Source organism: Equus caballus, chromosome 21 (assembly GCF_041296265.1).
Source record: "Equus caballus isolate H_3958 breed thoroughbred chromosome 21, TB-T2T, whole genome shotgun sequence".
Lineage (NCBI taxonomy): Eukaryota > Metazoa > Chordata > Mammalia > Perissodactyla > Equidae > Equus > Equus caballus.
Genome location: NC_091704.1, coordinates 10,864,532 through 10,877,886, shown reverse-complemented (window position 1 = coordinate 10,877,886; position 13,355 = coordinate 10,864,532).

Sequence of the window (13,355 nt, the reverse complement as noted above, 5' to 3'; positions counted from 1 at the left end):
GCCAGTGGTACTGGCGTGTCATTCAGGTGGTTCCAGCGTGTCAGGTGGGTGTTTCTGTGTGTCTGGTATGAGTTTCCGGTATGTCCGGAAGGTGGTTCCATGGTGTCCGTAGGGTGATTCCACCGGTTCCCACATATGGTTCCAGAGTATCTGGCAGGTGGCTCCTGTGTGACTGGCATGTGGTTCTGGTATGTTCAGAAGGTGGTTCCAGCCTCTCAGGCACTTGCTTTTGGCATATCCGGCAGGTGGTTTCACTGTGTCCAGCACCAGGTTCCACCATATCTGACTGGTGGTTCCGGCGTTTCTGGCAGGTAGTTCCAGCATGTCTAGAAGTTGGTTCCGTGATGTCCAGCAAGTGGTTCAGGCATGTCCAGCTGGTGGTTCAGCATGACTGGAACGTGGCTCCAGGGTGTCCAGCAGGTAATCTGACATTCTGGAGCCACATGCTGGGCACGCTGGAACCAAGTGCCCGACACGCTAGTACCACCTTCTAGACACACCTGAATCACCTGCTGCAAACACCTGAACCACCTGCTGGATATGCCAGAAATGGTTGTGGCACATGCTGAACATGATTGAAGACATGATTGAAGACATGCCAACCACGATGGAGCCACCTGCCTGATACGCCATAAACAGGTGTTGCACACTCTGGAACCATGTCCTGGACATGACAGAAACAACAGCTGGACAAGCCTGAACAACCTGCTGGAGATGACTGAACCCCTGTCAGATACACCGTAAGCACCTTCGGGACATGGTGGAACCCTCTGCTGGACATGCCAGAATAACCTACCAAACACGCTGGAGCCAGGTGTCAGACATGCTGGAACTGACTGCTGGACATGCTGGAACCACAGGCCACACATACTGGCAGGACACGCCAGGTACGCCAGAACCTATTGCCGGATACAGCCGGACCACATGCCTGACACCACTAAAGCACCTTCTGGAGAGGCCTGAATCAGGTGCTGGGCATGCTGAAACCACATTTCGGACATGTCAGAACCACATTTCAGAAATGCCTGGACCATGTACAAGATCCACGTGGACCAGCTGACATACATGCCTGAACAACCTGCTGGACATGCCAGGACTACCCACCGGACATACTGGAACCATCCACTGGAAACGCCTGAACCACCTGCCTGAAACGCAGGACCAACTGCTGGACACTCTGGAACCACCTTCGGGACAGGCCTGGAAAACCTGCTGGACATGCCTGAACCTCTGCTTGACACGCTGGAAGCACCTGCTTGACTCACCAGAACCACCTGCCAGGTACGCCAGAACCAGGCTCCTTATACACTGGAACCACCCACCAGTCATGCTGGAACCACCTACAGGACACACTGGAACCACCACACAGACACGCTGGAACCACGCTCCACACATGTCAGAATCAGGCCCAGGACACAGCACAATTACCTGGCAGATGCTCCAGGACCACCTGCCGGACACTTTGAAATCACCCACAAGACATGCCCAAACCAACTGTCCGACACCCCAGAAGCACCCACCACACACACTGGATTCACCTTCTGAATGTACATGAACTACATGCTAGACACACAGGAATGACTTGCCAGGCACTCCAGAACCACATGTTGGTTACACCGGAACCAAGTGCTGGATACACTGAAACCACCTTCTGAAAACGCCAGAAACACCTGCTGGACATGTCCAAATCACCTGTCAGATACACCAAAGCCATGTGCCGGACACGCCAAAACCACCTCCCAGACAAGCCGGAACCATCTCCCAGATAAACCAGAAACAGGTCCAGCACAGGCAGGAACCAGGTGCCGGACATGCCTGAAGCAGCTGCCGGACAAGCCTGAAACACCTGCTGGAGATGCCTGAACCACTTTATGGACATTCTGGAACCACATGCCGGGCATGCCAGAACCCGGTGCCAGACACGCCAGAACCACCCACTGGACACGCCTGAACTACCTGCCAGACTTGCGTGAACCACCTGCTGGACATGCAGTAACCATATGCTGAAGATGATGGAACCACCTTCTGGACATGCCAGAACCACCTCTGGACACTCTGCAACCAACTGGCGGGCTTGACTGATCCCCTGCTGGACACCACTAATCCACTCTCCAAACATGGCTGAACCACCGGATGGACATGCTGGAACAACCTGCCTGACTCCCAGAACCACCAGCCAGACACGCCGGAAGCACCTGTTGGATATGGTGGAAGAAGGTGCCAGACACCGTGAAACCATCTGCCAGATATGCCACAGTGAGGTGCCGGACATGCCAGAATGACCTGCTGGACAAGCCAGAACCACCTGCCTGCCATGCCGGAACAACTTGCTGGACAGCCGAAATCACGTGCATATGTGCCAGAACCGGGTCCCAGATATGCCTGAACCAACTTCAGGACAGGCCAGAAAAACATGCCTGACAAGCCAGAACCACCTCTTGGAGACGCTGAAACCACCAACTGGATACGGCAAAATCAGGTCCCAGACATGCCATAGCCACCTGTCAGACAGGCTGGAATCACCCACTGGACATGCGGGAACCAACTGCTGGACACCCCGGAAGCACCCAATGGACACATGGGAACCACCTTCCAGACATACCAGTAACTCATGCCAGTCACACAGGAACCTCCTGCCTTGCATGCCGGAACCACCTTAATGACAAGCCGGTAACACCCGCCGGATATGCCAGAACAACCTGCCAGACAAAACTGAACCACCTGCTGGATACACCTGAATCATTTGACAGACACTCTGGAATCACATGCCAGGCACACCGGAACCACCTGACAGATATGCCAAAACCAGGTGCCAGACACTCCAGAACCACCTTTCAGACAGGCCTGAACCATCTTCTGGACATGCCTAAACCACCTGCTGGACACACCAGAACCAACTGTCTGACTCACCAGAACCACTTGCTTGACTCCCCAGAGCCACCTGCCGAACAAGCTGAAGTCACCTGCTGGAACCAAGCTTATCTGCCAGAACCACCCACCACACATACCGGAACCACCCGCCAGACACACTGGAACCACCACTAAGACACACCGGAATCACATGCCAGAATCAAGGAGGGGACATGGCACAGCCTCCTGCCAGATGGTCCAGAACCACCAGCTGGACATGCCTGAACCACCTGCCAGACTTGTGAGAAGCACCTGTCACACACGCCGGAACCACCTGATGGATACTCCAGAAACAGGTGTCACATGTGCCGAAACCAGGTGCTGGACATGACTGAACCACCTGCAAGAGACACCAGAACTAGGTGCCCAGCATGCTGGAACCACCTGCCAGACACGCCAGAACCACATGCCGGACACTCCAGAGCCAATTGTCAGATACACCAGAACCAGGTGTTGGACATGCTGAAACCACCTGCTGGACACATAAAAATCAGCTCCCAGATATGCCAGAACCATGTGCCAGAAACGCCGGAACCACCTAGCAGACATGCCAGAAGCACCTGTTGGATACACCGGAACCAGGTTCCTGATTTGCAGAAACTACCTGCCGAACACGCCAGAACCATGTGCCTGACACACTGGAATAACCCTCTGGACACGTCGAAATCACCTGCATGATACTCTGGAACCATGTGCCAGACATGACAAACACCTCCTGGACGCACCGGAACCACCTGCTGGATATGTCAGAAGCAGGTGCAGCACACACCGGAACCAGGTGCCCCACACGACTGAATCACCTGAGGGACAGGACTGAACCATCTGCCAGAGAGGCCTGAACCACCTGCCAGACATGCTGAAACCACTTTCTGGACCGTCTGTTGCAGATGCCAGAACTGCCCACTGGACATGGGTGAACCAGCTGCCTGCCACGATGGAACGAACTGCCGGAATGTTGGAACCACCATCCGGACTCTCTGGAACCACCCACCAGAGGCTCGAGAATCAGGGCCAGGACACGCCAGAAGTACCCGCAGGACACACCGGAAGCACCTGACTGACATGCAGGAACCACCTTCTGGACACAATGGAACCATGACTATGGCACTCCAGAACCAACTCCCGGACATGCCGGAAGCACCCAACGGACACGCCGGAACCATCTTCCAAACGTAGAAGAACCACATGCCAGACACACAGGAACCACCTGCCAGACACTTCAGAACCACCTGTTGGATATGCCGGAATCAGGTGCCAGATACACTGAAACCACCTGCTGAATACACCAGAACCCGGTGCCGGACACCCCACAAACACCTGCCAGACAAGCCAGAACCACCAGCCTAACATGCCAGAACAACCTGCTGGACACGCCAAAATCACCTGTAGTTCCGGCGTGTCCAGCACATGGTTCTGGCATATCTGAGAGGTGGTTCCAGCATGCCGGGCATGTGATTTCAGAGTGTCCGTGAAGTGGTTCTGGCATATCTGGCAGGTGATTTCGGTGTTCCGTCGTGTCCGGAATCTGGTTTTGGCATGTGCGACACCTATTTCTGGTGTATCCAGGAGGTGGTTCTCACAAGATTGGCAGGTGGTTCAGGCTGGTCTAGCAGGTGGTTCTAGCATGTCGGGCACCTGGTTCTGGTGTGCCTGGCATGTGGTTCCGGATTGTCCATCAAGTGGTTCAGGCTGGTCTAGCAGGTGATTCAGGTGTGTGTGGCAGCTGTTTCAGGCGTGTCCGGCACCTGGTTCTGGCCTGTGCCAGACCTGTTTCTGGTGTATCCATCACATGGTTTAGGAGTGTCCAGCACATGGTTCTGGCATATTCGGCAGTTGGCTTCAGTATCCTGGGTGCCTGGTTCTGGCGTATCTGACAGTTGGTTCCATGGTGTCTGGCAGTTGGTTCCCGTGTGTCTTGTGTGTGTTTCCAGTACATTCTTAAGGTGGTTCCTGCGTGTCTGGCTGGTGGCTACTGTGTATCCGGGACCTGATTCCAGCGTGTCCAGTTGGTGCTTTCAGAGTTTCCAGGTGTTGGTTCCTGGGTGTCTGGCAGTTGGTTCCCACATGTCCGGTGGGTGATTCTGGTGTGTCTGGCAGGTTGTTCTGGCCTTTGACAGAAATTGGTTCTGGCATATCCAGGACCTGGTTCTGGTGTATCTGGCAGGTGATTTTGGCGTGTCTGGCAGGTGGTTCTGGTGAGTCAAGCAGGTGGTTCTGGCGTGTTCGGCAGGTAGTTCAGGCGTGCCCAGCAGGTGGTTCAGGTCTGTCTGGGAAGTGGTTCCCGCATGTTCGGCACCTGGTTTTGGCCTGTGCTGGACCTGTTTCTGGTGTATCTGTCGCATGGTTCCGGCATGTCCAGCACATGGTTCTGGCTTATTTGGTAGGTGGCTTCAGCGTACCACGTGCCTGGTTCCGGCATATCTGACAGTTGGTTCCATGGTGTCTGGCATGTGTTTCTGGTACATTCTTAAGGTGGTTCCTGCATGTCCGGCAGATGCTTCAGTCTTGTCTGGCAGTTGGATCAGTTATGTGGGGCACCTGGTTCTGGGGTGTGCTGCGCCTGTTTCTGGCGTATCTGGCAGGTGGCACTGGCATGTCCGGCAGGTGGTTCCATTATGTCTGGCACATGGTTCCCAGGTATCATGCAGGTGATTTTGACGTGTCCTGTGGGTTGTCCCAGCGTCTCCGACACCTGGTTCTGGCATGTCCAGGAGGTAGTTTCAGCGAATCAGGCACCTGGTTCCAGTGTATCCAACAGGTGGTCCTGGCATGTCTGGTAGGTGATTCTGGTGTGTGTGGCACATGGTTGCGGTGTATCTGGCAGGTGATTTCGACGTGTCCAGCAGGTGTTTCCAGCATATGTGGCACCTGGTTCTGTCATGTCTTGCAGGTTTTTCATTCATTTCCCGCACCTGGTTTTGGCGTGTGCAACACCTGTTTCTGGATTATACTTCAGGCAGTCCCAGTGTGCCGAGCAGGTGGTTCTTGCAAGTCTGGCATGTGGCTCAGGCATGTCCAGCAGGTGGTTCTGGCATGTTGGACACCTGGTTCCAGCATTTCTGGCAGGTGGTTCCGGACCATTCAGCAGGAGGTTGCACCATGTCCCCTACCTGATTGCGACGTGTGTTTTGGGTGGTTCTGGTGTGTCTCTGTAGTGCCTCAAGTGTGTCCTGCAGGTGGTTCAGGCAAGTGTGGTCGGTTTTCCCGGCGTATGAGGAGCTTGGTTCCAGCCATCAGTCGAGTCTGGCTGTTGGTTGCAGCTTATCCAGGGGTGGTTCTGGCATCTCCACAAGGTGGTTCCAGTGTGTCCAGCAGGTGATTCCGACATGTCTTGTGGGTGGTTACGGCACATAACCCTAGGCCAGATATAATTAAATGATACGCTGGATATGCCAAACCACTTGCTGGAAACACCCAGACCACCTGCTGGACACCCCCAAAGCACTTCCCGGAGAGGAGCAAATCAGATGTCTGGCACACCCAAACCATCTTTTGGGCACATCAGAACCGCGTTTCAGAAATGCCTGGAGAGGTCAGCCATGCCATGTGCCATGCCATGTGCCAGGTGCACCTGGACCAGCTGACTAACAGGCCTGAACATCTTGCCAGACTTGCCAAACTACCCTCTGGCCATACCGCAACCATCCACCAGAAACGCCTGAACCACCTGCCTGACACGCTGGAACCAACTGCTGGAAACATGGGAGCCACCACCTGCAAACTCTGGAACCAACCCCAGAGATGCAAGAATCGGGTCCCGAACATGCCGGAAGCACCTGCCGGACATGGTGGGACAACCTGCATGAACTGCCAGAATCACCCACCGAACACAATGGAACCACCTTCCTGACACGCCAGAAGAACCTGTCTGACACGCTGGAACCACCTGCCAGGCATGATGGAATCACATTTTGGACATGCTGCAACAAACCGCCAGAGATGACTGATCTACCTGCTGGACAGAACTGATCCACCTGTCAACCATGGCTGAACCAGCAGCCGGACACAGCAGAACCACCTTCCTGACAAGCTGGAACCACAGGTCGGATACAGCAGAATTAGGTGCCAGACAATGCGAATGCACCTGCCAGATATGCCAGAACCAGGTGCCAAACATACCAGAACCACCCTCCAGACATGCCAGAGCTAACTGCCAGACACGCCGGAAGCACCCACCGGACACGCCAGAACCACCTTTCGAACATAACAGAACCACATGCCAGATACACCTGCCCCACCTGCCAGACATGCATGAACCACCTGTTGGATATGCCAGAACCAGGTGCCGGACACACCAGAACCACATGCCGAACAATCTGGAACCACCTGCCAGACACACCAAAACCACCTGCCGGACATGCCGAATTCACCTGCCACACATGCTGGAATCATCACCCAAACATGCCAAAACCACCATCTGACATGATGGAATCAGGTCCTGGACACGACATAGCCAGATTCAGGGCACGCCGGAATCACATGCCAGACATGTGGGCACCAACTGCCGGACACCCTGGAAGCACCCACCTGACACGTTGGAACCACCTTCCGGACATACCAGAAACTCATGCCAGACACTCAGGAACCCCCTGCGTGACATGCTGGCACCACCTGAATGACACACCAATACTACTGGCAGGGCATGCCAGAACCATCTGCCGGACAAAGATGAATTACCTGCCAGACAAGACTGAACCACCTGCCAGATATTCCTGAATCACTTGACAGATAATCTGGAACCACATGCTGGGCATGCAAGAACCACATGTCAGATATGCCAGTACCAGGTGCCGGACGCCCAAAAACCACCTTCATGACAAGCCTGAACCACCTTCTGGACAGGCCTGAACCACCTGCCGGACATGCGCAACCATCTGTTGACTTGCCGGAACAACTTGCCAGACACGCCAAAATCCCTTCCTGGATACACAAGAAGCACGCCATTATCTGCCGGAACAACCCAACAGACATCCCAGAATCAACTGCCGGACACTCCAGAAGCACCCACTGGACACGCCAGAGCCACCTTCTGAACATACCGGAATCACATGCCAGACACCTGCCAGACATGCCAGAACCACTTGTTCTCTATGCGGGAGCCAGGTGGCAAATACACTGAAACCACCTGCCAAATACACCAGAACCAGGTGCTGGACATGGCAGAAACACCTGCCAGAAATGTACAAATCAGCTGTCGGTTACGCTGAAACCGTGTGCAGGACATGCCGAAACCATCTGCCGGATACGCCAGAAACTTGTCCAGCACAGGCCGGACCCCGGTGCCGGGCAAGCCTGCAGCTGCTGCAGGACTAGCCTGAACCATCTGCTAGACCACCCTGAACCACTTGACGGACATTCCAGAACCACATGCCAGATACGCTGGAACCACCTACAGTACAGGCCTCAACCACCTACTGGACATGCCTGAACCCCCTGGTGAACACACCGCAACCACCTTCTGGATGCGCCGGAACCATCTGGTGGACATGCTGGAACCACATGAATAACATGCTGGAACCACCTGACTAACATGCCGGAACCACCTAACATGCCGGAACCACGTGCCAGACACGCCAGCACCACCGGCTGGAAACCCCGGAACCACAGCCCAGACATACTGGAAGGACATGCTGGACACGCAGGAACCAATTACTGCACACACCTGGACCACTTGCTGGACACCACCAAAGCACATCCTGGAGAGGCCTGAATCCGCTGCTGGACACACCCAAACCACCATTCGGACACTTCAGGACCATGTTTCAGAAATGCCTGTACCACAGGACGGCCATGTCTGGACCATGTGCCGGATGCATCTGGACCAGCTGACAGACATGCCTGAACAACCAGCTGGACACGCCGGAACTACCTGCCAGGCATACCGGAACCATCCACTGGAAACGCCTGAATCACCTGCCTGATATGTTGGAACCAACTGCCAGAAATGTTGGAAACAACACCCGGACAATCTGCAACCACCCGCTGGAGACACCAGAATCAGATCCTGGACACACTGGAAGCACCTGCTGGACACTCTGGAACCACCTTCTGGAACCACTGGAATCACCCACCGAATATGAAGGAACCACCTTCCGGACACACCAGAACCACTTGTCAGATTCGGCGGAACCAGGTGCTGGACATGATGAAACCACCTGTCGGATATGCCAGAACCAGGGGCCAGACACGAGAGAACCACCTGCTGGACAAGCCGGAACCACCTGCCTGACATGCTGGAACAACCTGATGGACACGCCGAAATCACCTGCCTCATACACCGGAACCAGGTCCTGGAAAAACCTGCCAGCCACACCAAAACCACCACCTGCACACACCGAAACCACCAACCCGATTCTGGCAGTTCCTGCAGGTGGTTCCAGTGTGTCTGGCAGGTGCTTCTGGTGTGCTGGGACCTGATTCTGCCATCTCCGGTGGGTGGTTCCAGAGTGTCCTTGTGGTGGTGTCCAGCAGTTGGTTCCAGCGTGTCAGGCAGGTGGTACAGGCGTTTCTGGGAGGTGCTTTGCGGGTGTCCAGTGAGTGGTCCGGGTGTGTCTGGCAAGTGGTTCCAGTATGTCCGGCGTGTCCTTCCAGTATGTCTGGCCTGTAATTCCTCCTGTCCAGCCAGTGGTTCTGGCGTGTCCGTCACCTGGCTCCAGCATGTTTGGCAGGTGGTTCCGGCAAGTCCACCAGATGGTTCTGGCTCATCCTGAAGGTGGTTATGGCATATCTGGCAGGTGGTTCAATCATGTCCAGCAGGTGGTTCAGTCTTGTTCAGCAGGTGGTTCAGTCGTGTCCAGCACCTGCTTCTGGCATGTGAGAAAGCTGTTTCTGGTGTATCCGGCAGGTGGCTCCAGTGTGTCCGGCAGGTGGTTCAGTTGTGTCCAGCACCTTGTTTCTGTGCGTGCGACACCTGTTTCTGGCATATCAGGCAGGTATTTCTGGCATGTCCAGCAGGTTTTTCACTCAAGTCTGGCAGTTGGTTCAGGCGTGTCCAGCAGGTGGTTCTGGCGTGTTGGGCAGCTGGTTCCAGAGTGCCCGGCATGTGATTTGGGAATGTCTGTAATGTGGTCCTGGCTGGTCCAGCAGGCGGTTCAGACTAGTATGGCAGCTGCTTCAGGCTTGTCTGGCACCTGGTTCTGGCCTGACCTGGACCTATTTCTGGTATATCTGGCAGATGGTTCCGGTATGTCTGGCAGATGGTTTTGGTGTACTCAGCAGGTGATTTGGAAGTGGCCGGCAGGTGTTTGCTCCAGGTCTGGTAACTGGTTCTGGCGCATTTGGTAGGTGGTTTCAGTGTATCCGGCACCTGGTTCCCCCATATGCAAAAGGTGGTACCAGCATGTCTGGCAGGTGGTTCCAGGGTGTCAGACCAGAGATTCCACCATGTTTTGCAGATGGATCAGTGCTGTCCAGCAGGTGGATCAGTCGTTCTGGCAGTGGGTTGCAGCATATCTGGCGGTGCTTCTGTCGCGTCCGGCAGGTGGTTCTGGTGAGTCAAGCAGGTGGTTATGGCATGTTTGGCAGGTGGTTCAGGCGTGTCTGTCAGCTGGTCCAGGTGCATCTGGCACATGGTCCAGGCGTGGCCGTCCCGTGGTCCAGGCATTTCTGAAACATGGTTCTGACATGTCCGAAAGATGGTTTGGGCGTGTCTGGCATCTGATTCAGTCCTCTCCGAGAGGTGCTTTGGGGGTGTCCCACAGGTGGTCCTGGTGTTTCCAGCCAGTGGTTCGGCATGTCCGGCATGTCATTCGAGTATGTCTGGTCTGGGGTTCCAGTTTGTATAGCAGGCAGATCCAGCGTGTCTGGCACCTGGCTTCGGCATGCTTGGCAGGTGGTTCTGGCATGTCCACCAGATGGTTCCAGTGCATCCTGAAGGTGGTTCTGTCGTGTCCAGCACCTGGTTCCAGCATTTGCGTCACCTGTTTCTGGCATATCTGGCAGGTGGCTCCAGCGTGTCCAGTGGGTGGTTCCGTCATCTCCTGCACCTGGTTACGGTGTGTGCAACAGCTTTTTCTAGTATATCCGGCAGGTGATTCCAGCATGTCCAGCAGGTGGTTCACACTAGTTTGGCAGGTGTTTTGGGTGTGTCCAGCAGGCGGTTCTGGCCTTAGGGCACCAGGTTCCGCTGTGTCCAGCACTTGGTTCTGGCATATCCTGCAAGTGGTTTCAGTGTATCTGGCCCCTGGTTCCAGCATATCCAACATGTGGTTCCGGCGTGTCTAGCAGCTGGTTCAGGTGTGTCTGGGAAGTGGTTCAGTTACATTCGGAAGGTGCTTCCGGCATGTCTGGTGGGTGATTCCAGTGTGTCTGGCAGTTGGTTCCAGCATGTGTGGCTGGTGGTTCCATCGTGTCTGTTTGCTGGTTCTGATGTGTCCAGTGGGTGCTTCTGGGGTGTCTGGCAGTTGCTTCCCACATGTCCAGAAGGTGATTTCACCACATCCAGCAGGTGGCTATGGCATGTCCAGGACCTGAATTCATCAAGTTGGGTGGTGGTTTTGGTATGTTTGGGTGGTGGTTCCGGGGAGTCAAGCAGGTAGTTGCAGCGTGTCAGGCAGGGGGTTCAGGCATGTCCAGCAGGTGGTTCAGGCCTGTTCGGACAGTGGTTTCGGTGCATCCAGCACCTGGTTCTGGCATATCTGACGTGTGGTTCCTGCGTGCCCAGCATGTGATTCCAGATTGTCCATTGAGTGTTTCAGGCGTATCCAGCAGGTGTTTCAGTCTTTTCTGGCAGGTGATTCCGGCATGTCCTGCCAGGGGTACTGGCATGTCATTCAGGTAGTTACAGCGTGTCAGGCAGGGGGTTCCGACATGTCTTAGACCTGATTCTGGCATCTCCAGTGCGTGGTTCCAGAGTGTCCGGGCTGTGGTTCTGATTTGTCCAGCAGTTGGTTCCAGCATGTCAGGCAGGTGGTTCAGGCGTTTCCAGGGGATGGTTCCGGTATGTCCAGCAGGTAGTTCAGGTGTGTTCAGCAGGTTGTTCAGGAATGTCTGTCAGCTGGTTCAGTGGCATCTGGAACATTGTCCTGGCATGGCCGTCCCGTGGTCCAGGCATTTCTGAAACGTGGTTCTGACGTGTCCAAAAGGTGGTTTGGGCGTGTCCAGCATCTGATTCAGGACTCTCCAGGAGGTGCTTTGGTGGTATCTGGCAGGCAGTCCAGGTGTGTCCAGCATTGGTTCCGGCATGTCCAGTGTGTCTTTCTAGAATGTCTGGACTTTGGTTCTGGGACGTCCAGCAGGCGATTCCAGTGTGTCTGGCACCTGGCTTCGGCATTTTCAGTAGGTGGTTCCTGCATGTCCACCACATGGTCCCAGCGTGTCCTGAAGGTGGTTCCAGCATGTCCAATAGGTATTTCAGTCCTGTCCAGCAAGTGCCTCAGTCGTGTCCAGCACCTGGTTCCAGCGTGTGTGACTCCTGTCTCTGGCATTTCTGGCAGGTGTTTCTGGTGTGACCAGCAGTTGGTTCATGCAAGTCTGGCAGGTGATTCAAGCGTGTCCAGCGGGTGGCTCTGGCATGTCAGGCAGTTGGTTCCACCTTGCCCAGCATGTGGTTCTGGAATGTCCATAAAGTGGTTCAGGGTGGTCTAGCAGATGGTTGAGGCAATTCATGCAGCAGCTGCAGGCTTGTCTGGCACCTGGTTCTGGCCTGTGCTGGACCTGTTTCTGGTATATCCGGCAGGTGGTTCTGGCATGTCCTGCACATGGTTTTGGTGTATCTGACAGGTGATTTGGACGTGTCTGGCAGGTGTTTCTGCCATGTCTGGCACCTGGTTCTGGTGTATTCGGCAGGTGGTTTCAGTGTATTTGGCACCTCGTTCCGGCATATCCAACAGGTGGTTCTGGTGTGTCAGGCAGGTGGTTCAGGTGTTTCTGGCATGTGATTCTGGTACGTCTGTAAGGTGGTTCTGGGGTGTCCAGTGGGTGCATCCAGAGTGTCTGGCAGTTGGTTCCGGCATGTCTGGAGGGTGGTTCTGGCATGTCTGAGTGGTGGTTCCAGTGTGTCCGGTGGGTAGTTCTGGCATGTCTGTTGGGTTGTTCCAGCGTATAAGAGGCCAGGTTCCGGCGTATCTGGCAGGTGATTTTGGCGTGTCCAGCAGGTTGTTCCGGCGAGTCAAGCAAATGGTTGCGGTGTGGCCCAGTAGGTTGTTCAGGCATGTGCAAAAGGTGGTTCAGGTCTGTCGTGAAGGTGGTTTCTGCACGTCTGGCACCTGGTTCTGGCATATCTGACATGTGGTTCCAGATGTCTGTAAAGTGGTTCAGTAATATCCGACTGGTGGTTCAGTCTTGTCTGGTGGGTTGTTCAGGTTTCTCTGGCTTGTGGTTCCGGCATGTCCTGCCAGTGGTACTGGCGTGTCATTCAGGTGGTGCCAGCATGTCCGGCAGGGGTTTCCTGAGTGTCTGGCATGAGTTTCCAGTGTGTCTGGAAGGTGGTTCTGATGTGTCAGGAG